The following is a 24,410-nucleotide window of genomic DNA, read 5'->3' as shown; positions in this document are numbered from 1 at the left end:
GGCACTCAATTCAAGGTCAGTCAACTCTTGAATTGCATCCAGGAGGGGAACGAAACATGATCCCTTGTGTAGGATGACTAATATGGGGTCCTTCTTTTTTTATTATTTTTTACAACAAGCCAATCCCCAGTAGGGAAATGTATGTCCGCTATCTGCTGGAGACAGAGAATACCAGCGGGCTGATGTCTGGACAGGGCTATATGTCCTGGATGTCAACTTTACTCTATCTCCATCTGCTGGTAGAGATGCATAACCACTTTTGTGGATTGGCCTGTCTGAGTGCAGAGGAATTGTTTCATAGGTTTTAATCATCTTTATATGTATATGTAGAGATCCCCTGGTTTCCATTTGGTGGCCCTAGATTCCTGCCAATAATTAGATAGCAAAGAAAGAGATATAATCTCATCAGTACCTCCCCCTGAGGATATCTGGGATGGTTGAATCCCTGCCTAGAAGGAGGTGGGGGCTAAGAGTCTAGAGCAGAGCTTTCCAAAAGGAAAATTGGTTCTTACCTGCTAATGTTCGTTCCTGTAGTACCAAGGATCAGTCCAGACTGCCGTGTACAGAAGAAGAGCAGCTTTAATGGGCCGCCGCATATCCCATGTCATGGTGCCCCAAGAAGAGGAGGGCCGCTGTGAGAATGAGAAACTGATTGTGTGTTTGAGGGAAGAAGGCAGATGGAGAGAAAATAAATAGAAAAAAAAAAAGACCCTGTAAAAGGAATTGGCAAAATAACAAGAAAGGGAAGGTGGGAAAAAAAGCCTGTGACCAACCGATTAGAAAACTAAGATCAGTCAGCAAAGGTAAAAAAAAATTACTTTTTAGTGATTGGCATATGTTATCTTTGGGAATGTGCAAGAGTAGCACTTTCTCTATGCCAATCTCGCAATGTACGAGATTGGCATAGAGGAAGTGGAAGCCCGCAAATATTTAATACCGCGGGACCTGCACAGAGGAGGCAGCAGAACGGTCTTCAGTGCCAGTAGCAGCAATCAGCACATCCCCAAATATCCACATGGCAGCAGTGACAGCAGTAGCAGAGGAATGAGAGAGGCTCTGAGGTTGCTGGCAAAAGAAAGAGAGGGGGGTCTGACTTCAGTGTGTGCAAGTGTATGAATAGGAGACTGCCTGGGGGTGTATATGTGTGAATGTATGGGTGCCTGCCTGAGGCTGTATCTGTGTATGAGAATGAATGGGTGTCTTCTTGGGGTCTGTCTGTGTGAGAATAGGTGCCTGCCTGTGTATGATAAACATGTTCTTGTTAAACAGGTTGTGCTGCTCTGCTTTCTGGCTCCCTGTCAGGAATAAGGCAGTCTGATCAACCCCTACATGCCAAGGACAGGATGAGTCCGAGTGGGCAGTAGCAACTGTTGACACATAACATGGGGGGATAGTGATCAATCATTTCTCTCTCGCACGCACACTTGTTTACGGCATGGTATAAAAGAGCTGGACTTTCCAGTGTCCAGCGGGAGTAGGAGATATTGCCTCTATAGACATATAGAGTGCTGGACACTGAAAACCCCCTTCTCGCCTTTTCTGACCTGACGACTCCTCGATACAAGGCTGATGACACGAAGGGTGCTGGATGGCATATGCAATCATGTGGTATGTAAATAACTTTCTGTAAATAACGTATTTTACCATGATGTCACATTAATAAATGATGTCATAGATATTGTGTTAGAATACCTTACTCTCTCATTCCCAACATTTGGCGTCACGAACAGGATGTCTCTATTTAAAAGGAGAAACGGAAAAGAGACATCCGAACCACCAAGCCCGGTGGATCTAAAAATTCCCGGATGGGAAAAAACCCTGTATAAAATGTTGGCTCAGGAATGGGCTACGAATACAGGGCTCGCGGAGGCTTGGAATATAGGAGGAGAACCTTTAGATATTGTAAATCAACTCCAACAGGTCCTCATAATAAAAGGAAAAGAATTGGGGACAGTGGGACGGAGAGGATGGGTAGTATTAACAGGATATAGGAAATGTCATGAACAAAAAAGCGTGTTGCAAGAGAAATTAGTTGAACTAGAGCGAGAGATAGACAACCTCCTCAAAGATAATGTTATGCTTAGGTGTCACTTAGAGACGTTTAAAGAGAAGGCAGAACATTATCAGATGGTGGCCGAACGAGCTGCTGTGCAGGTAGCACAACACAAATATAGAAAACGAAGAGGAAGAGTAAATCATTCTAAAATACGAGCATGTATTATGAAAGATGACTGGGATCCAGAGATATGGGACGGGGACACATGGGACTCTACGGACAGTGAGGAGGAGGCAGTAATACCCCCTCCCCCCGTAGAGCAAGCCTGTCCCATAGTCAGGCGTAAATTAAAGCAGACCAGCGATGGTAGAGCTATAGAACAGGAGGGTACACAAGTAATGGAGGACTTCACCCAACAAGAAGTAAGTGAGATATTGGATCGCATGGGGCAAAAACCAGGAGAACCTATTGACCACTGGCTAGTGAGATTATATGAATCGGGGGCAGGAGACATTATGATTGATCAAAAAGATGTTAAAAGATTCACTATGATTTCTACCGATCCCGAGGTAAGGGCAGCTATCAGAACAGTAGTTTGTCAAGGGGACATTACGGACTTGTTTTGAGTAGTTGCCGCTGCCACTAAAACAAGGTATAGCACTGTATTAGATTGGCCCGTCAGTAACAAACCATTATATAATATGCATGATATCATACAGCGTATCAAAGAAATTACCATGCAAACATGGTGTCTGAGGAATTTGCAGGGAGATTTCCTGGACCTACCCCTGCCCGGTATGGCTCGGGCAGAGATTATGCGTACCGTAATCCCGGCACACAGGTCCATTATGTTGACCTTGCTATTAAATATGGCTGGGAAGAAAATTGGAGATTTGATTCGGGCAATCAGAGAGGTCCTAGATTTAGGGATACAAGAGAGCAATGATAAGACTTTCACATTTAAAGGCGAAGTATGTGACAGAGGAGAAGGTATTCGAAAGGGATACAGGGATCTCCGAAACCGAGATACGGATGCACGGGTGTCAAGGAGAGATATGTTTGCAGCATTGATAGCTGCCGGAATGGCTAAAGAGAAAATAGATGGTATTCCAACCAAAGACATGTATAAATTGTATCTGCAAAAATGCAAGGGTAAACAAAAGAAAGTTTACGCGGAAAGGGAGGAAGACTGGGGAAAAGTGTTACTAACAAAGATGAACCAATTGTTGCAAGAGAAAAAAGAGCAAGAGGTAAATGCTACAAAGCCCTTCATAAACAAGTCTGAGTCCGTACAACCCAGCGCCCCACCTCAGGAGGCCAATAGTACCAGACTGTATCCGGACTTATCCTGGGCACAATAGGAAAAAGGCCATACCCCCCAAATCGCTGCTGTCACCGTGGATAATCGCCCCCATATTGGGGTAGAAATACAATGGCGAAATGGGGCACAGCAGGTGATGGCTTTAGTAGATATGGGGGCGGAGGCCACTTTAATATTTGGAAATCCCAAGAAACATGGGGGGCAAAAGATAGAATTAGCGGGTCTCGGAGGAAAAACTGTGTTAGGAAAACGAACCATAATTTCTTTAGTCGTGGGAGGATACAAAATTCCTCAAGCTAAGGTAGTAATTGTACCCATTAAGGAATATATAATTGGGATGGATCTGTTACAGGGACTTAAGTTGAATACAACATGTGGGCAAATGGTGTTTAGAAAGGCGCAAAGTAAGCAAGTAGCATTTGAAAACAATAGACCAGTATATCTATATACTATATATATATATATATATATATATCAGTACATCAGACGAACAAACCCAATCACGGTGCACAGAACTCGCACTATTCTTTGAAAATAAAATCCTTAAACTAATAGCCCCACTGGCATCCTCAAACACAGGAACCACCTCACACTTCTCCCCCAGCACAGACCAGAAAGTACAACTAAACTCTTTCGAACTCACTACTTCTCTAGAAATTGAAATCATGCTCAAAAAAATGAAACCCTCCACACATCCCACCGACTCTATTCCCTCAAAACTACTACTCACCATTCCCGAAATTATCTCTAAGCCGCTAGCGGAGATTATCAACTGTTCGCTAAAACAAGGATATGTACCGGACACAATGAAACTCTCCACCCTCAAACCACTTCTCAAGAAACCCAACTTGAACCCTATAGACCCGGCAAATTTTCGCCCTATTGCTAACCTACCATTTGTAGCTAAACTCATGGAGAAAGTAGTGAACAGACAACTATCAGATTACCTAGAGGAAAACAAAATTCTAGCTTCAGCTCAATTTGGTTTCCGTAAATCCCTCAATACGGAATCCCTTCTTATTTCGCTGACAGACAGAATATACACAGGCCTCGACAAAAAGAATCCTTACTTGCTGGTTCTACTAGACATATCCGCGGCCTTTGACACAGTGAAACACTCCATACTTATCAATAGAGATGTGAATCGTGTGCCCGATCATTTTAACGATCAGGTTCGGATGGTGGGAGAAAAAAATTGGATCGTTAGAGATGTGAATTGGAATTGGTTCCGATTCCAATTCACATTGTTAATTTTTTAGTGAGGCCTGAGCAGATAAAAAAAACCCCACCCCGACCCTTTACAAATGACCCCTTTGCTCTCCCACCCTCCCGAACCCCACCAAAATGTTAAATTACCTGGTGGTCCAGTGGGGGGGGGGGGGGGGTCCCCGGCGCGATCTCCCGCTCTCGGGCCATCGGTGCCATTTTGGCTACCACTGATAAAAATGGTGCCAATGGCCCGATAAAAAAAAACCCACCCCGACCCTTTACAAATTACCCCTTTGCTTCTCCCACCCTCCCAACCCCCCCAAAAACCTTTTACATGTACCTGGTGGTCTAGCGGGGGGTCCGGGAGCCATCCCTTCAATCATACCCTCGGTCCGGGGCCGGTGCTGGAGGTTTCAAAATGGCGCCGATCGCCTTTGCCCTCACTATGTCACAGGGAGCGCTCCCTGTGACAAAGTGAGGGCAAAGTTGCTCCCTGTGACATAGTGAGGGCAAAGGCGATCGGCGCATTTTGAAAACTCCAGCACCGGCACCGGCACCGAAGGTATGATTGAAGGGATGGCTCCCGGACACCCCGCTAGACCACCAGGTACATGTAAAAGGTTTTTGGGGGGGTCGGGAGGGTGGGAGAAGCAAAGGGGTAATTTGTAAAGGGTCGGGGTGGGGTTTTTTTATCGGGCCATCGGCGCCATTTTTATCAGTGGTAGCCAAAATGGCACAGATGGCCCGAGAGCGGGAGATCGTGCCGGGACCCCCCCACTGGACCTCCAGGTAACTTAATATTTTGGGGGGGTTCGGGAGGGTAAGGAATTGGTTTTAAAGGGTCGGGGTGGGTTTAGGGGTTGTTTTGGAGTGCCGGTTTTCCCGCCCTCCCCCAAATAATTCCCGTGCCCTATTTAACGATACAATACAAATGCCCCTGACGATAAATCGGGGGCATTTGTATTGTATCGTGCACTCTAACGATTTAGAACGATTTTAAAATTATCTGACAATTTTAATCGTTCAAAAACGATTCACATCCCTACTTATCAATCATCTATCAGACATCGGTATATCAGGAATGGCCCTGGACTGGTTCAAGTCATTCCTCGACAATAGAAAATTCAAGGTTAGAATAAATAACAAGGAGTCGCACTCTGTCCAAGCCTCTTTTGGAGTCCCTCAAGAATCCACTCTATCCCCCACTCTATTTAACATCTATCTTCTATCCCTCTGTCAACTTCTCACTAACCTTAAGGTTACACATTTTATTTACGCCGACGACGTCCAGATCTTGATACCAGTCTCAGAATCAATAGCAAAAACTTTGAATTTTTGGAATAACTGCCTACAAGCCATAAACACTCTCCTTACCAGCCTTAATTTAGTTCTCAACACGTCAAAAACGGAACTTCTGCTCATCAATCAAGATGAAAACTCCTTATCATCTCAAATAACCCTGACCACACAAGTAAGAGATCTTGGAGTAACCATAGACAACCGGATGAACTTAAAAAAATTCGTTAATAACATGACAAAAGAATGTTTTCACAAACTACTTATATTAAAAAACCTGAAACCTCTTCTCCATCCCCAGGACTTCCGTACAGTGCTCCAAGCTATCCTATTTTCAAAAATCGACTACTGCAATTCCATTCTTATCGGCCTTCCAGCTGTCACCACAAAGCCATTACAAATGTTACAGAACTCCGCAGCCAGGATACTAACCAACACCAGCAGAGGTGAACACATCACTCCTATTCTTAAGAGCCTTCACTGGCTCCCCATTAAATCTAGAATTAGATACAAAGTGCTAACTATGATACACAAAACCATCCACTCACAATCGTCGCTAGAACTCAATTGCCCTCTCCGATATCAATTAGCATCGAGACCCATCAGAACATCATATCAAGGCTCCCTGTATGTACCCCCGGCCAAGTCATCTATGAAGAAACGTGCCTTCTCGATAGCCGGCCCTATTCACTGGAACAATATACCATCGAACCTTCACCTAGAACCATGCCTGCGGACATTCAAAAAGAAATTGAAGACCTGGCTTTTCACGGAAGCCTTCACTTAATGTAAAAGAAAAGTCTTATTACCTTATCTGTATATAACATAATTAATGTACTTTAACTGTATAATACATATTTAATGTTCTACATGCATAATACTTCCAATGTAATCTATGTTCAATGTATACCCTGTTTATAGCTTGTTCAATATTTATTGCATTGTTTTGTTAGATGGTTTTTTATTCCTTGTACACCATGTCTATGGTAATTCCAATGCTGGTTATCTGTAAACCGAAGTGATATGTACTTGTACATGATCTTCGGTATATAAAAGACTTTAAATAAATAAATAAATAAATCTATCCAGAACAATAATAGTGGGTAGAACTGTGGGACCAGAAATAGCTTTGCCTAAAACAAGGGGTCCGGTATGCCAAAAGCAATACCGGATACCTGGAGGACATAAAGAGATAACAGAAACAATTAAGGATTTACAGGAAGCGGAGGTGCTAATTCCAACCACTAGCAGTTGGAATAATCCCATCTGGCCAGTGAAGAAATCAGATGGTTCGTGGAGAATGACAGTAGATTACAGGGCTTTGAACAAAAATATGGACCCTCTGACTGCTGCGGTCCCCGATATTGTAACATTGGTAGAGCAGATAAAGCAATATTCGGGGAAGTGGTACACCATAATTGATTTAGCAAATGCTTTTTTCACAATTCCTATCTGTAAAGAAAACCAAGAACAATTTGCCTTCACGTGGGAAGGACGACAGTATACCTTCACTAGACTACCTCAGGGATACTTACATAGCCCTACCATATGTCACCGGAGGGTGGCAGAAGATTTAGAAAGGTATGATTGTCCAAAAAACATACAATTAACTCATTACATTGATGATATATTAGTACAAGGGGATACAGAAGAGCAAGTAACGATAGCTCTAGCACAAGTAGGAGAAAATATGGAGAATAGAGGTTGGAAAATTAACAAGAATAAAATACAAGGACCTAGCAACACTGAAATTTTTGGGGATACAGTGGTCGAATGGTAAAAGAGAAATCTTACCAAAGGCAAAGGATAAGATATTGTTGTTTTCCCCGCCGCAGAATCAAAAAGAAGCCCAGAAGTTTATAGGACTATTTGGATTCTGGCAACAGCACATTCCACATTTGGGGCAAATATTGTCCCCATTGTATAAAGTCACTCGAAAAAAGGAAAAATTTGAATGGGGACGATTACAACAAGATGCTTTTGATCAGGCTAAGGTCGCTATCCAAACAGCATTAGACTTATGGCCTATCAGGGAGGGGCCAGTAGAATTACAAGTTTCATTTTCATCTTGTTATGCAGACTGGAGTCTGTGGCAGAAACAAGACGGTAAGCGAGTACCATTAGGGTTTTGGAGCAGGAAATTACCTGATGCTACATGGCAGTATTCAGCCTTTGAGAAGCAGTTACTAGCATGTTACTGGGCTTTGTTAGACACGGACCAATTAACTCAGAACCATGAAATCCTTATGCGCCCTTTAATCCCAATTATGCAGTGGGTACACAGCACCCCGCATACCCATCAGATAGGGTATGTGCAAGAGGCTTCCATTGTAAAATGGAAATGGTATATCCAGGACAGGGTGAAATCAGGCTTGGCTGGGCACTCCATGCTCCATGAACAGGTAGCGGAAATTCCAATTAATCAAGAAAAAGAACAGATAGAAACATTGGATATTCCTCCTTCTCCGGTTACTACCGGGGTACCATTCGACCAATTACCCAAAGAACAGCAGTTACATGCTTGGTTTACAGATGGTTCGGCTAGAATGAAGGGAACCGAGCAATTATGGAAGGCTGTAGTGTATAATCCCCATACAAACGAAATAAGACAGGAGGAAGGGAAAGGCAAATCTAGCCAGTTTGCGGAACTTTATGCCATATGGATGGCTTTACAAAAAGGGGAAACGGATTGCCACATTTATACTGACAGTTGGGCAGTCATGAAAGGAATGACTCAGTGGATGCCAAAATGGCATAAAGATCAATGGAAGATACATCACCGCCCGGTATGGGGTGCTGACATTTGGCAAAAAATCTGGGCTGAGTGTCACAAAAAGCATGTTACAGTGTTCCATGTAGACGCACATGTGAAAGATGTTTCTTTATCTAATCTGTACAATTCCATTGCAGATAAACACGCAAAAATCCAAGCCAGTGTCACGACCACAAACGAGCAGGGGCTATGGAAATGGGCACATGAAAAAAGTGGCGGAAGCTGCTCACAGGTGGGCCCAAGCCAGAGGGATACCAGGATCCCTCCCTGATTTTCAAAACACACTCACACAATGTGAATATTGTCAGTTGACACATCCAAGGTCACCACAAGCTATTGAGCAGAGGCATATCCATCGTGGTTTAAATCCTGCCACTATTTGGCAAATAGATTTTATAGGCCCTTTACGAAAATGTGGAGGAGATGTATATTTATGTACGGCAGTAGATACATTTAGTGGAATCATGATGGCTGTGCCTGCACCAGAGGCTAATCAGAAAGCTACGTTAAAACTTTTAAATGAAATGAGTCTGTATTATGGAATATCAAAACAAGTTCAGAGCGATAGAGGGACTCACTTTACTGGTAACTTAGTGCAGCAATATGCTAGAGACAACTACATTGAATGGATCTTTCACATTCCATATTATCCGCAAGCTGCCGGCCTTATTGAGCGTATGAATGGGTTATTAAAAAATATGTTACGCTCTCTTACAAAATCTGCCACCATGAAGGGGTGGAAATCTGTATTGTCCACAGCTCTACAGCTGCTAAATAGTAGACCTTTAAAAAAGGACGGAAAGACTCCTTTCCAGAAGTTATATAATCAGGAACCCGCTTCTACTCAGATCCGAAATATCATTTGCTGGGCCACGGCTTCGGGAAACGTCGAATTGCCCTGCCAAAATAGTTATGAAGCTGCGGGATATGATGTAACCAATCCCACCGCTATAGTGATACCTCCTCATGAATCTTTATTGTATGATTTACAGATTGGGTGCAGCATCCCTAAGCAACATTTCGGATGGCTGTGTATTCGATCTAGTTGGGCAGAACAAGGCATAACTGTATTGGGGGGAATCATTGATTCTGACTACCGTGGTCCCATATATGTACTGTATCACAACTTGACGAATAAAGAAATTTATGTTCCTGCCCAAACCAAAATGGTACAATTGATTATTATTCCCTATGTAACAGACCAAATGGTATGGGGAATTCCCAATTCCACTCCCCGAGGACAAGGTGCCTTTGGAAGCACCTCCAATCCAAGTAAACTACATCCAGGAGCTAAAATATGGATCTTCACACCTCATAGAGCAGTGGTTCTCAACCTTTTTTCTGTTGGGACACACCTGACAGATGGTTCTCACATGCATGACACACTGACCCATGATCGTCACAGGGCTAGATGTAAAAGTACAGTTTGCATCCACGGGAACCCCCCTGACCCACAATAATGGATGTAAAGCAGAATTATGACATTCCCCATACAACTCACCCTACAAAAAAGATATTCTGGTTCTGGTGTCATCTCAGTAACAGCAACTCAAACTCCTTCTACTTCTAGGCTCAATAGCCCTACTTAAGAAAAGACAGCAGTTTACCACCAATGCATGTCCTCTTGAGAAAACACAACAAATAAGACTGATAAAACGCTTACATGCTAGTAAAATATCTCGGTAACAGACACAGAACCGACCTAAAATACTCCCAGGATCTGTAGTAATACACATAAACTAATCTGCACACAGTTACACCTGTATTATGGAATACACTCAAACAGGAGCAACCCTATCTATGAAAAGGCAACACTACAAATATTAAATCAGGCCCTAAAAACCAATAAACCTCTTATTAGGAAAACAGAACTAGCAAGCAGCTATAGATCCCCACACAGAAATAATTGTAAAACTATACTAATAAGCAGAACAAATGTTTCACAACAACTATGAACAGAATAACATCCAACAATTAAAAACTCATGAAAACTATTAAAAATTCTCCTAACACCAATAAAATATTTTAAAAAAAGCAGACACATCATCACATAATATTAAATAATTAAAATGGCAGTCAATCAAGAAAAATAAACTTAAAAAGCCACCTTTACTTACCCCCTCCAGCAGCTCTCCTACTCCTCTTCCATGTAGGCTGTAGCACACACCAGAAGCAGCAGTAGTGGCTAAGCTTATACTCATGGTCCTCTTCCTTAGGGCCCATGTCTCTCATACACACACCATACCAGTCATGCCCCCATGACCAGTTTCTGTCTCTCAAACACCAATCATCTCCCAAACAGTCTTTGACAAACACACCAGTCACCTTCCTGAACAGTTTCTCTCATGCCATACACACACACAGGCTTCCCACTCCCGTGTTCCACTTACATATATGGGCTTCTCACTCTCATAATCACTTTCTCTTTCTCACACACACTCACCAGTCTCTCACTCCCATGCTTGTTCTCTCCACATGCCCAGGCTTCTCATTCCCATAATCACTTTCTTTCTCTCACACACATACACAAACACACACACCAGTCACCTGATCTCTCTCATGCATACACACACACAGACTTCCCACTCCCATGTTCTCTTTCAGATATACAGGCTTCTCACTCCCATGCTGTGTCTCACACACACCCAGGTTTCTCACTCCAATGCTCACTCTTCATATGCACAGGCTTCTCATTCCCATAATACTTTCTTTCTCTTTCTCTCTCACACACACAAACACACACCAGTCACCTGATCTCTCTCATGCATATACACATACACACAGGCTTCCCACTCTCATGTTCTCTTTCAGATATACAGGCTTCTCACTCCCATGCTGTGTCTCGCACACACCCAGGTTTCTCACTCCCTTGCTCACTCTTCACATGCACAGCTTCTCATTCCCATAATCACTTTCTTTCTCTCTCTCACATACACACAAACACACACCAGTCACCTGATCTCTCTCATGCATACACACACAGGCTTCCCACTCCCATGTTCTTTTTCAGATATACAGGCTTCTCACTCCCATGCTGTGTCTCGCACACACCCAGGTTTCTCACTCCCATGCTCACTCTTCACATGCACAGGCTTCTCATTCCCATAATCACTTTCTCTCTCTCTCACACACACACACACACCAGTCACCTGATCTCTCTCATGCATACACACACACACACACAGGCTTCCCACTTCCATGTTCTGTCTTACATATACAGGCTTCTCCCTCCCATGCTGTGTCTCACACACACCCAGGTTCTCACTCCCATGCTCACTCTCTTCACACGCACAGGCTTCTCATTTCCATAATCACCTTCTCTCTGTTACACACACACACACACACACAAACACACACACCAGTCTCTCTCTCATTTCCATGCTTGCTCTCCATGTGCACAGGCTTCTCATTCCCTGAATCACATTCTCTCTCTCACATTCACATACACACCAGTCACCTTACCAACCAGTCTCTCTCTCATACATGCACACACACACAGGCTTCCCACTCCCATGCTCTCTCTCACATAATCAGGCTTCTCACTTACATGCTTTCTTTCACATACACCCCCACAACACCAGGCTTCTTACTCCCATGCTTTCTCACATACCCAGATGTCTCACTTCCATGCTTTTTCTCTCTCTCTCACACACACACACATCAGTCACATCCCTGACTGTCTCACACTCTCACATACACATCAGTCATCTCCTTGAGCAGTCACTTTCATTGTCTCTCACATATACACATACATCAGCTCTCTGACCAGTTTCTCTCAATCACACACATGCTCTCGATCAAATACATTCTCTCACTTACACAAAGGCTCTCAATCACACACACATTCTCTCACTTACACACTGGCTGCTTCTCTCTTTCTCTCACTCACTTCCTCTCTCTCTCTCCCCCCCCCCAGCACAAATGGTAGCTGCAGTAGCCTCCTCCTCCAGCCCCCGCAGGCCAAGAAGGAAGAATTCCATCGACCGCGGGAGGCTCATGCTGCTGTCTCCTTTCTTGATTACCGGCTGCTTCGATTGCTCGGGGGCCGATGCTGCAGTGGACGCTGCTACTTTATCACACGGCATGGCTCTTTCTTCTTCCTGCGCACCACGTATCACACTTCCTGTTCCTGTTCCGGGTCCGGGGGGGGGGGGGGGGAATGTGTGGGAAATATGCGCTTGCCAGCAAGCCATTTCATCAGGGTTAAACACTAACTTCCCTTCTCCCTGACATTTGCCTGAATAAAAGCATCACTTGTGCTTAAGTCTCTGCCTGGGAAAGGATACCTGTTGGCCCTGAATTCCTGGGGGAGGGGCTGGGTGTTCCCTAGTCGGAGGCAGGACAAAGTCAGGAGGTATAGATTTCAGCAGCCAATGATATGATCCATGCACACCCCCTGAGCCAAAGCCAATGGTGTAATGACTCTTCTGTTGCTATGGGAAAGTAGCCAATCATGTAATGACACATCATCTGCCTTTGTATGAATGTACAATAAAAGGAAGAGGCTCGGGGAGGACAAACACTCTTTGCCTCTTTGCCTTCTCTCTGCCTGCCTGCCATGAAAGCTGTCTGATGCCTCTTCATTACTGCTATATCTGGTGACCCGCGACAGTGATGATAAACTCCATGCTTATTTCGGCTGGTCATAGCTTAAAGGTACGTACCGTTCAACAGATCTGCTAATCGTAAGTATATTAAAGTACTTTTTAGTATATTTAAGTATTTTTTAGCAAGTTTGTTCCCCACACTCGTAAGCATGGGTAATGATTTGACTGTACAGCAGCGGCTACATGCCAGGAAGCTGCAGCAAATCATCAATAATCATTATTTCATCACCAGAAGAAAAATAGCACAAGTCAGCCTGGGGGACTTAGAAAAATTAATAAGTGAAATAGCTTGCCGTTGCCCTTGGTATTCCATGGAGTCTGGAACTCTAAATACCCAGAATTGGATTTCAATCGGCAATTATCTTCATACGGCTCCCAGAGCTCCCATAAAGCTAAGATTAATCTGGCAAAAATGTACAGAAGCCATTGAACACATGGTAGAAAAAAAAGGTTTAAAAACAGCAGTTTCAAACCATGTGCTTTTAGAAGCAGGCAGACATACCCTTCCCCCATCTTCTCAGTCTTCCTCAGAGACAGCAAATTCTTTGTATCCTCAGCTCCTCATACCTACACCCAAGGCACAAGCCATTCACACATCTCCGCCCTCTTTAGAAAACCAACCCTTGAGAACAATAGAGCCACCACCTGGCCTGGGTGGGGCGATTAGCATTGAATTTCAGCAGAAACTGCAGAAAGAAAGCCTTACAGAAACAGAATTATTAGAAGGACTTCAAGCCTTCCCCATCCCAGAAAAGAACCATGAACAAAGGGGGACAGAAAATGAAATAGAACATCTGGGGACACACACTCACATGGCTCCTGTGGCTTCCTCTGCGTCCACCTCAGAGAAAAGGCCCCAGGAAATAGAAAACACTGAGGTCAGAAAAACTAGCCTTCCTCCATCTTGCCTGCAACCCCCTTCCCCCACTAACCACTCCCTGAACATTCATTTGCCATTGCCTGAGACAGTCATTAATTCTGCATCATCAATTTGTGCAGGTAAATTACTATCTCAAACCACTGCTCCCGGTAACAATTTATGTGCAGCGGTCAGCATGGGATTCCACCTAGAACATGGAAATCTCACATGGGAGGAATTATTGAAAGGGATTCAAGCCTTTCCCATTACAGAAAGAAACAAAGAACTAGGTGTGGCAGCAATAGAGTTGAGTGCAGCCCGGAGTGCCATGAGCAGTGGCTATGCCCCCAGGTCTTCACAGAAATCAGCGTATAAGACCTTGGGCCAAGCAGCTACACTCCTGCGTTACAAGCAAAGAAAATATCAATATGAAAAAAAGGATTTAATTAGACTCCTGCATTACAAGCAAAGAAAATATCATTATGAAAAAAAGGATTTAATTAGACTCCTGCGTTACAAGCAAAGAAAATATCACTATGAAAAAAAAATGATTTAATTATACACTTCAATGACCTATTGCAGTCCAAATTAAACAGAGTAATTGCACAAACAGTACAGATTTGGGAAAAAATGGTTTCTATTAACAAACAGTACAAATTTGGAAAAAATGGTTTCTCTCTACAAACAGTACAAATTTGGAAAAAATGGTTTCTCCTGGTCTTCGATGTTCAGTTGCAGAGGGACTGCATGCTTAAGGAGTAGTTTCTATTTGAAATTCAGTTAAAAAAAAATCTGCATACTTTGAGAGTATTTTCCCCCACAAAGTGTATGCAGAGCTTATGTTAAAAACTGTACTGAGATTTGAACAATATACTGTGTAAATTACATGTGAAAGTTTCCTTTTTGCAAAGTTAATTTGACTCACATTTAAAATGACTCCATTTCTCTGAGATTTAAGTTTATAGTTTGAATTGCTACTGTGATTCTACCTTTCAGGACAAAAGTGGATTGGAATGGTGTCTGTCTGCAGGGAATCAGTCCTTGCCAAGCCATTGTCTATGGTTGATGTTAATTTGTTAAACAAAGCTATCTTTAAGTTTCTATTGACTGAAGGATTAACTCCTTGGGTGCAGTTCTTTTCTTTTGAGAAACACTGCTCCTCCCCCCCCCCTGTAACTCTTGCTAGCCACTCATGGGGGAGGGAGGGAGAACTTTTGAAAAGAGAAAAAAAAACTGGACTTAGTACTGCAGTTTCTCTCTCTAGTTTATATATGTTATAACTCAGACAGATTAATAGTAGTTACAGTCACTTTAGCATGCAGCAGACAGAGCTGAGCAAACAGCGTGTTTAATTTCCTATTCTAATAATTATAAGAAGAAATTCTATTCTGATATTCCACATTGAAAGTAAGCTCAGAGTATTACTGATTGCAACCTGGAACAATACTTGCAATCTATAAAGTAATGATGGGGTCTCCACTAGGAGGCGCTATGTTATTCTACAAGTTATATTATATTATTGTTTTAATAATTCTGTTGTATAATAGTTTTTATTTTTCAGGCCTACAGACCTTCTGTATTAAAGAAACTTCAGTTTTATTTTCTTTTTCACAAAAATTTATACAGAATTCTGAACCTTAAAATTTTTACTGACAGAGGTTGCTACATATAAAGCAATCCCTCCCAAACCTTTTCTTGCAAATCCAAATTGATTTTATTAAATTGAATGATAGAATTGATTCTCCAAGGTTAAAAAAAAAAAGTAAGAATTTCACTTTAATCCTTACCTTAATAAATTTTTCCTGTATGCCAGTTTTTGATATTTTCCAGATTTACAGCCTTCCTGCCATGAGGAGATGTGAAGATGGACACTTTGCAGTTTATTTTAACATTTTTCTAACACCTTTTGACTTTTGACTTTTGATCCTTGATCTAATTTTGTTTTTGATAACTTTTTGATAAGATTTTTAGCTCATATTATGTGTTATCTGTTGTCTGTCTTGATGCAAGAAATATTTGCAGGACATATGAATATGTGTCAGTCTTGTGTAACATATGTTTAATGTAATGTCTAATATACTTGTCATTTGATCCTGCTTACTGCAAATGACTTTTCCTTTAAATGATTAATTTACATTTATTGCTATTTTACTGAATGAAAATTGCTCACTGCATTAAAACTTTCTTGATAATGGGGTTACGTTCTGAAAACTAATAATGGCTCTGCTTACTGCAGCCATTCCTTTACATGAATTTTGTCAATAATTGAACATTAAATACTTATTTGGCATCCCCTACATCACCACAGGGCAAGCCATTGTGGAGAGAGCCAACCATACGCTTAAGAGCTCTGGACCAAACAAAAAGAAAAAGGGGGGATTGCCCCTGGATTTTCCCCCTGAACAAAGTATTGTTTAAATCATCCAAACATATCAAATTTAAGACCACAGCCATGAGTAATCATTATGGGACTAGGGTTAGTCACCCACAGCCATCAGTTTTGTATAGAATATTTAATGTCTGGTACGGTCCCGTTCCCTTAAAATGGGGAACGAGGATATGTTTCTCTGCTTGCTTCCACAGGTGTATCAAGCCGTGGAAAGATGGAAAGGTGTCCAGGTCTACAGGACCCGATCCCCAACTTCTCCATGAGCCTCCACAGCCCTCAGAAGGACAGAGACCGGACTCCTTGCAAAAAGCAGCACCACATGACCTGGGGACAGATCAAGGCCCTATCCAACCAATCTGCACAACTCTTAGAACAGCAAGGCCTTGAGAAAACTCCAGAGAACTTATTAGCCGCTTTTCTTGCCTGAATGCCAACTCATTAACAATTGTGTTCTGCATCCTCATCTTTTGCCTTATTTCTCCAGCTATGGTGATTTCAGAACAAGGACTCTGACAGAACAACATATACATCCTCGATACACAGAACTTTTCACACCTGTTGAATCGAACAGACTGTTGGATCCGCACACACATGCCAACCCAAGCCTGCGGAGAACGACTGATGCATGCTGTACCATTTAACCTTACAGTATGGACTAATTATCCTTTACAGAGAGGTTTTCATTAACTCTCCAGTTAATAATACCATACTACACATTGGTAGCTGTATTCAAGAGACTGCCGCTCTTTGTTGGGACTATGATACAGGGGATGGGAAAGGGAATTCAGGTGGGATATATCCATATTGTAACTGAACCTTTGTATTATTCACTGAACACTTACATAATTATACCACATATGTATGCAATTGGCAGATTTCAGGATGTGCAGTGGGAGACCCAAGCAGGTACAGAAAGTATAGAGGGGATGAAGGATTTACCCTTTGTAGATATATAGCCCAAATGATAACCAATGACATGTCCACTAATCTGTTAGGAAACATATGGATGTTATGTGGGCGTAGAGCATATATGTACATTTCCCCAAGAGGGAGAGACAGATGCACTTTAGGCTACATCCTCCCCTCATACTATGCAGTCAAAAAATTTACCCAAAGCAAGGCTCTGTAACAAAAGGGAGGCGATAAATAATCCCATAGAAAAGTATACAGAAACTCAGATAGCTAGAAGCCTGTTTCCCCCAATGGGAACAGCTATGAATTACAGAGACTTACACATCCTAGCTAACTGGACGACTGCCCTATTTAATCAGACAGTCCATGCATTAAAACTACTTACAACAAAAGTCTCTCAGATTAGAGAAGTAGCATTACAGAACAGCTATACCTTAGAAGCTATTTTAGTCTTAAAGGGTGGTGTTTGTGCATTAATTGGATCTCATTGCTGTGTGTACATATCAGTTTATAAAGCAAACCTCACACATACCACAGAGCAGATAGAAACCATGGTTGCTGATGCACCATTTTCAGACAGAATACCAACTTCTCCATGGGACTGGCTATGGTCCTGACTCCCTGATATTTCTGGTCTCAAAGGGGTGATTTCTATTATAATTACTGTAATTATCTTAATTATCTGCCTGTGATGCTGTATTCAGTGCATACCCAACCTCATATCCATATTGAAACCTTGCTCTCAGCCCGAATACAAAGATGTCTTGTAAGATGCCTAATAGGGAATCCGGAGCCCTGCAGAGTTGGCACACCACCTGCACCAGCTCTGGGTGATATGGAGATTCAGAAGCTCATCGACAGCTGGCACACCACGTCGAATTATAGCTTTCTTCTCTCCATAATCCCCCTTCCCCTATTTCCAGCCCATACCAAGACATAACAGATTTCAGTAAGGGTCTAAAGCTTTACTGAGCTGCCCTAAACAAAAACAGAAAGGGTGAGATGTGGGAAATATGCGCTTGCCAGCAAGCCATTTCATCAGGGTTAAACACTAACTTCCCTTCTCCCTGACATTTGCCTGAATAAAAGCATCACTTGTGCTTAAGTCTCTGCCTGGGAAAGGATACCTGTTGGCCCTGAATTCCTGGGGGAGGGGCTGGGTGTTCCCTAGTCGGAGGCAGGACAAAGTCAGGAGGTATAGATTTCAGCAGCCAATGATATGATCCGTGCACACCCCCTGAGCCAAAGCCAATGGTGTAATGACTCTTCTGTTGCTATGGGAAAGTAGCCAATCATGTAATGACACATCATCTGCCTTTGTATGAATGTACAATAAAAGGAAGAGGCTCGGGAGGACAAACGCTCTTTGCCTCTTTGCCTTCTCTCTGCCTGCCAGCCATGAAAGCTGTCTGATGCCTCTTCAGGTGCGGGAAGAAGAAAAGGCCAGCCACGGGTGCCACAGCTTTTTTTAGCACTGCTGCCATTCCCACTGGGCTTGAACGTGCTGATAGCCTGGTGGCAACGGCAGCAGGGAAGAAAGAGCAGCGGGAGAGACCGGGAGCATGCGACACACCAGCCGGTGCTTGGCGACACACTGGTGTGTCGCAACACACCGGTTGAGAACCGCTGTCATAGAGAACCTAGGAAAGGTGAAATTTTAACTGTTGGCAAAGATGCAGTACTGACTGTACTACCAGAAGGAGATGAACATTGGATACAGGTACCCAGTATCCGATGTAAACTAAGGGAATAACTAACGATGTGTTCTCTCGCTACAGGTTGGCTTGCACCTCCCGTTTATGGTGATCAACCTCTTTGCCATCATTGGTATGGTGCACACCCTATATCAGCCTGTAGAAGTAACCTCCGGACGGGGGACTATCAAGTGGAAGAACAGCACCTCCTCTCGGACGCAGGATAATTTCACATGTAAAGCATATGATGCTTGTGTGGTTTGGAACATCACCACAACTGCAAAAGTAGTGAAAGCAAAGACAACACAGGACAAAATCACTAGATTACTCGTCAAATGTCACATCAGGGATCAGTTTTCTATAGCCAGTTACACCGCCATACAGTGTCGTAACTATTCGGCTCCTTGTCTACAATATACCTGAGCTATGTGGAAGGAGAAGATATGCAATTCCACCCCAATCCAATCACTCAATATGACACTTACTAGTATTAATGACTGGGTGCTAGTATGTGAAAATGCTACTGTAATTACAAATCGGGCCCGCTTTGGGTACTTTTGGATGATGCTACCTATAAAAGAAGTTACTAGTCATTCCCAGCTGGTGGTCCGATTCCCCGAGACATGCATTCCTTTTATACCATATGTTACAAAACATGTGTTGAAATTTAACATAACATTTCCCCATCGACCCAAACTTACACGATATAAACGAGCATGGTATGATACACTATTGGGAGGATTGGGTACAGGAATGGGAGCATTAAATACTATGGATATAGAGGTATTAGCGAACAGAATTGCCACGGCCGGAGGGGATACAGGCCTCATCACTAACATTATTGCAAATTGGATTCCCGACCCCGCACACATGCAACAGTATGTGCAGAAGTATTTGCATTTAAAAAATGATTTGGTTATAGAAGGGTGGAATGCCACTTGGGAAATGGGACATAATCTGACTGCATTTGTTAATTGGACACAATCCCGTATGCAAGCTTTCTATCTACAACAACAAGATAGAGATGATACAAACTAAACTATACATGAGTATTTCTTCTATTTGGAAGGAATTGTTCCAATCATATGTACCATACCAATATCCTATGGGCTGGCTGCCACAGCCACAGTATACGATATGCGACACAAATTGGTGTACAGGCCAAATCACGTTTTATAACGCCTCCAATACATTAACAGATACTGTATGTAAATTTACATCACTTCCTTTCCCAGTCTATCTTCCTGAAAGAGGAAGTGTGCTAATACAAGTTTTGCTTACTAACAATTGGATACGGACCACCAATAATCACACTATTGACAATACAATATGTACCCCTACACTAATGGGATTGTCTTGCCCTTTAATGTATTCCACATTACCCGATGATTGCTCGTTGCAGCAACCTTTGGCACACTGTCGTCTTCTAATATTACCTGATAATGTGACTGGTTTCATAATTCCATTCCCTGAAAATGTATGTGTATATAATTTGACTTTTACAGGATGCCTGTATAATGTTACTTGGTTTACTTTTGGTTCTCGACAATATTATTTACCACCAATGGACATCGCTGATGCGCAATTGGGGGTAAAGTTGGACTTATCATTCTTTAAGACACCATTGTTGGATTTGACTAAACTGCAAAAGGTATTGAATACCTCATATTCGTTGAAACAGACCCTGAGACATGTGGACATTGCTGTGACTGGTGCTCTGCTTCGAGTGGACTTTGCCAAGGAACGCCTACTACATTTACAATTGATAAAAGACACCTCTCATTCTTGGTGGGATGTGTTTTTCAGACGTTCCTCTACTGCTACAATGACTCTGAATTGGATTTTTCATCCTATCCTTATTGTAATGAGTGTATGCCTCCTGTACCTAGTGTGTACTTGTTATCTTACCTATCGAGTGCATAAAATAGCACGTCAAAGTAAATATACCACTACAGTGGCTTCGTATGCAGTGGTGCCTGCATTGGAGAATGATTGATCAAGGGTGGAGTGTAGGATAAACATGTTCTTGTTAAACAGGTTGTGCAGCTCAGCTTTCTGGCTCCCTGTCAGGAATAAGGTGGTCTGATCAACACCTACATGCCAAGGACAAGATGAGTCCGAGTGGGCAGTAGCAACTGTTGACACATAACATGGGGGGATAGTGATCAATCATTTCTCTCTCGCACGCACACTTGTTTACGGCATGATATAAAAGAGCTGGACTTTCCAGTGTCCAGCGGGAGTAGGAGATATTGCCTCTATAGACGTATAGAGTGCTGGACACTGAAAACCCCCTTCTCGCCTTTGCTGACCTGACGACTCCTCGATACAAGGCTGATGACACGAAGGGTGCTGGATGGCATATGCAATCATGTGGTATGTAAATAACTTTCTGTAAATAACGTATTTTACCATGATGTCACATTAATAAATGATGTCATAGATATTGTGTCAGAATACCTTACTCTCTCATTCCCAACAGCCTGTGTGTGGTGTATGTGTGTGTGAGAATGAATTGGTGCCTGCCTGTCTGCCTGGGGTCTCTGTGAGTGTGTGAGAATGAATGTGTGCATGCCTGGGGGGTGGGGAGGGAGCGGTGTGAGAATGGTGTAACATTATGAAATCCTCAAACATTTATGAATATATTTAAGGAAACATACATAAATTGTCGAAATACATTTTGTTCGTTTAACCATTAACCTCTGGTTTGCTAGTAGACTGAATTACTGTGTCGTGAAATTATGTTTGTCTAAAAAGTGTGTCACCAACATGAAAAGTTTGGAAAGCTCTGGTCTAGAGTGTGTGGTCATTTTGGTGTGGCTTCTGGAGGGTAAGGAGCCAGGTTTGTTAGCTGTGTTGATTTAAGAGGCGATTCCTGCAGTGACTGTCAGGACCTGCCGCCAGTACTGTGGCCAAAAGACTTTGGTGACAGTTTGGGTATTTTTTGGAGTTTTCCTGTGGAGAGACTCTGGTCCAGTCAGATGAGGGACAAGTCCCGAATCCAGAGGCTGGAAGATCTGTGTGCTCCTCACTCTGCAAGTGAGGGGCTGCATTGACTCTTCTCCTCAGAGGAAGTTTTGGGACTTGGAAAGTATTTTCCCCATTTTGGTTTGTGATGTTTAGTGCCACCCCTCCTCACGGTTAAAAATGGGCTATATTAACCTGTTTTTTTTCAGCAGCAGACTTATCCCAGCAAGAGGTCACATCAGACGGACTCTCAGACGAGCAGAGGCAAGAGCTTTGGCGACCCATAACTGGGACACAGGCTGGTGACGAACTGGACTTGTGTGGATCTCAGGTACGATTTTGGCACTACGAGGATCCTCCAAGGTTTCCACCAACAGAAAAACATTTTAGAGGAAAATCTCTCTTTTGTTAAGCCAATCAGGATGCGCTTGAATAACACATTTTACAGGCAGGTTATAACATTTTAATAAATAAAATGAAACCATTTCCTGATGAATGACTGCTAAACTTCTATTGCTTCAATTAGCAAATTTATGCTGCTGCACCACAATAATGATCTAACAACTCATCTAGTCTGCTCATTTTACTGGCTCAAGTTTTACCCTCATTTCCATACTGCTAAGAATCCTCTATGCTTGCCCCATACTTTCCTGAATTCTAATACTATTCTTCCTCCCCATCAACTCCATTAAGAGAATGTTCCGTGCATCCACCAGATATGAAAGGTAACAAGAAGATATCAAGTTTTGCCTTTCTATATTTTCTGGCCCTGACAGTGTCCTTTAGATTATTTTATTCTATTAAATAAAGTACTTGAATATTATTAATGTAACCCCCTCCCCTTTTCTTCAGGATCACCTTCAGAGCTGTAGAGGGATGCGAGTACCACTGCTGCAGCCCTGGGAACAGGTAAAGTCCACCAGGAATCAAATGGGGACCAGACTGTTTCTGGGAGGCCCAAGGGAAGATTTACTACACGATAAGTCCAAGGTCCACACTGGCAGTTGGTTCCAAAAAAATCAATTTTATTTGAAAAGTCAAGTGACAAAACAGGCAACAATATAGAATTCTTGAAATTAATAGCTGGATACAGTCTAATAGACAAAAACAGATTCAGTGATTTCATACTCTTCTCTGAGCAGGAGAAATCCCACAGCACTTTAGCCCCAAGGCCTTTGGGGCAGCATCATACTTAGAACGTTCTTTCTCCTAGTAGGGTGTCCTCCCTCTGGCAGGTCTCAGCATGGCTCTCCAACTTGGAATCTTCTTTGTTCCTTGTTGAAGAATCCTTTGGATCCCTCACAAGCCCTCTCTATCCTCAGGACTCTAGAGACACCTCATAGGTGCCAGGGGATAGCTCATATAGACTTTTACTACCCCATTCCCCCAGGTGAGAATGCACCTCCCCCTAACATCCTCCTAATCTTCCCCATGCATCTCTCACTCTTAAAACAAGCATTACCTCATCCCCTTTAGTACCTCTTCTTACAGAGGAAGCTTGCAGAGAGGAACAGTTCTGCATTTTACACAGAACTCCTTGAAACCTGGACAGCAGGAACCATCTAGAAAGTGTTAGAACCTTTAGAACCTAGTGAAACACATTAGTGACCCTTGGTAGGGTTACATTTAAAATGGTACTGCTGCTTCAAACGTAAAGAAAAAAAATCTTTATCTGCCATTGAAATGTGATGTCTACGGGAATGTTTTTGGAAGGGACTAACCGATTCAATGGGTTTTTTTTTTTAAACCAAATGAAGTACTGTCCTTTTCAATAATGGCCCATTTAATAACTCATGAGTCTTTAATTTGTGCCAACTGCACCACACAAGATTTATTTAAAATGTATATAACACCTCCACCACCAATTCATTGTTCAGTGTGGTTTACAATACATTCATAAATACATAACAAGCAACATTAAAATATCAACATAAAACATTTGATAAAACTCGATAAACAATACTTATGTCAAACTCCTTTATCAGTTTCTGAGGTCATCCATCCTTGACCTTCCCCAAGGATGGCTAAATCTCTTGGCCACATCTACACTTTTTCTTTACTGCTGAATCACAAGGGTGGGACGAAGGATTAAAAAAAAAACCAACCTGAACTACCAAATTCATGCATCCCCTATTGGAAGCGTGATTTGGGCTTTTTAATGAGAACATCTGCTAAAGTCAATTTATTTTCACTGCCTTGCTGTTGTGAGAAGAAATAAGGATAGTGGGTGACGTTTCTGGGTTGGAGTAACTCGTTATCTTCCCGACTAGTTTAGCAGAGCTAGACTTCTTTTATCAGGCCCCTTGCCTGGAAGAAAGGCAACGCCCGTTCCTCTCCCCGCCTCTTCCCTCCTCTCCTGGCCTTCTCTTCGCGGCTCAGACGGCCGG

This window comes from Rhinatrema bivittatum, chromosome 2, assembly GCF_901001135.1.
Source record: "Rhinatrema bivittatum chromosome 2, aRhiBiv1.1, whole genome shotgun sequence".
Taxonomy (NCBI): domain Eukaryota; kingdom Metazoa; phylum Chordata; class Amphibia; order Gymnophiona; family Rhinatrematidae; genus Rhinatrema; species Rhinatrema bivittatum.
The sequence above is the reverse complement of the archived record's forward strand: the minus strand, read 5'-3'. Positions refer to the sequence as shown.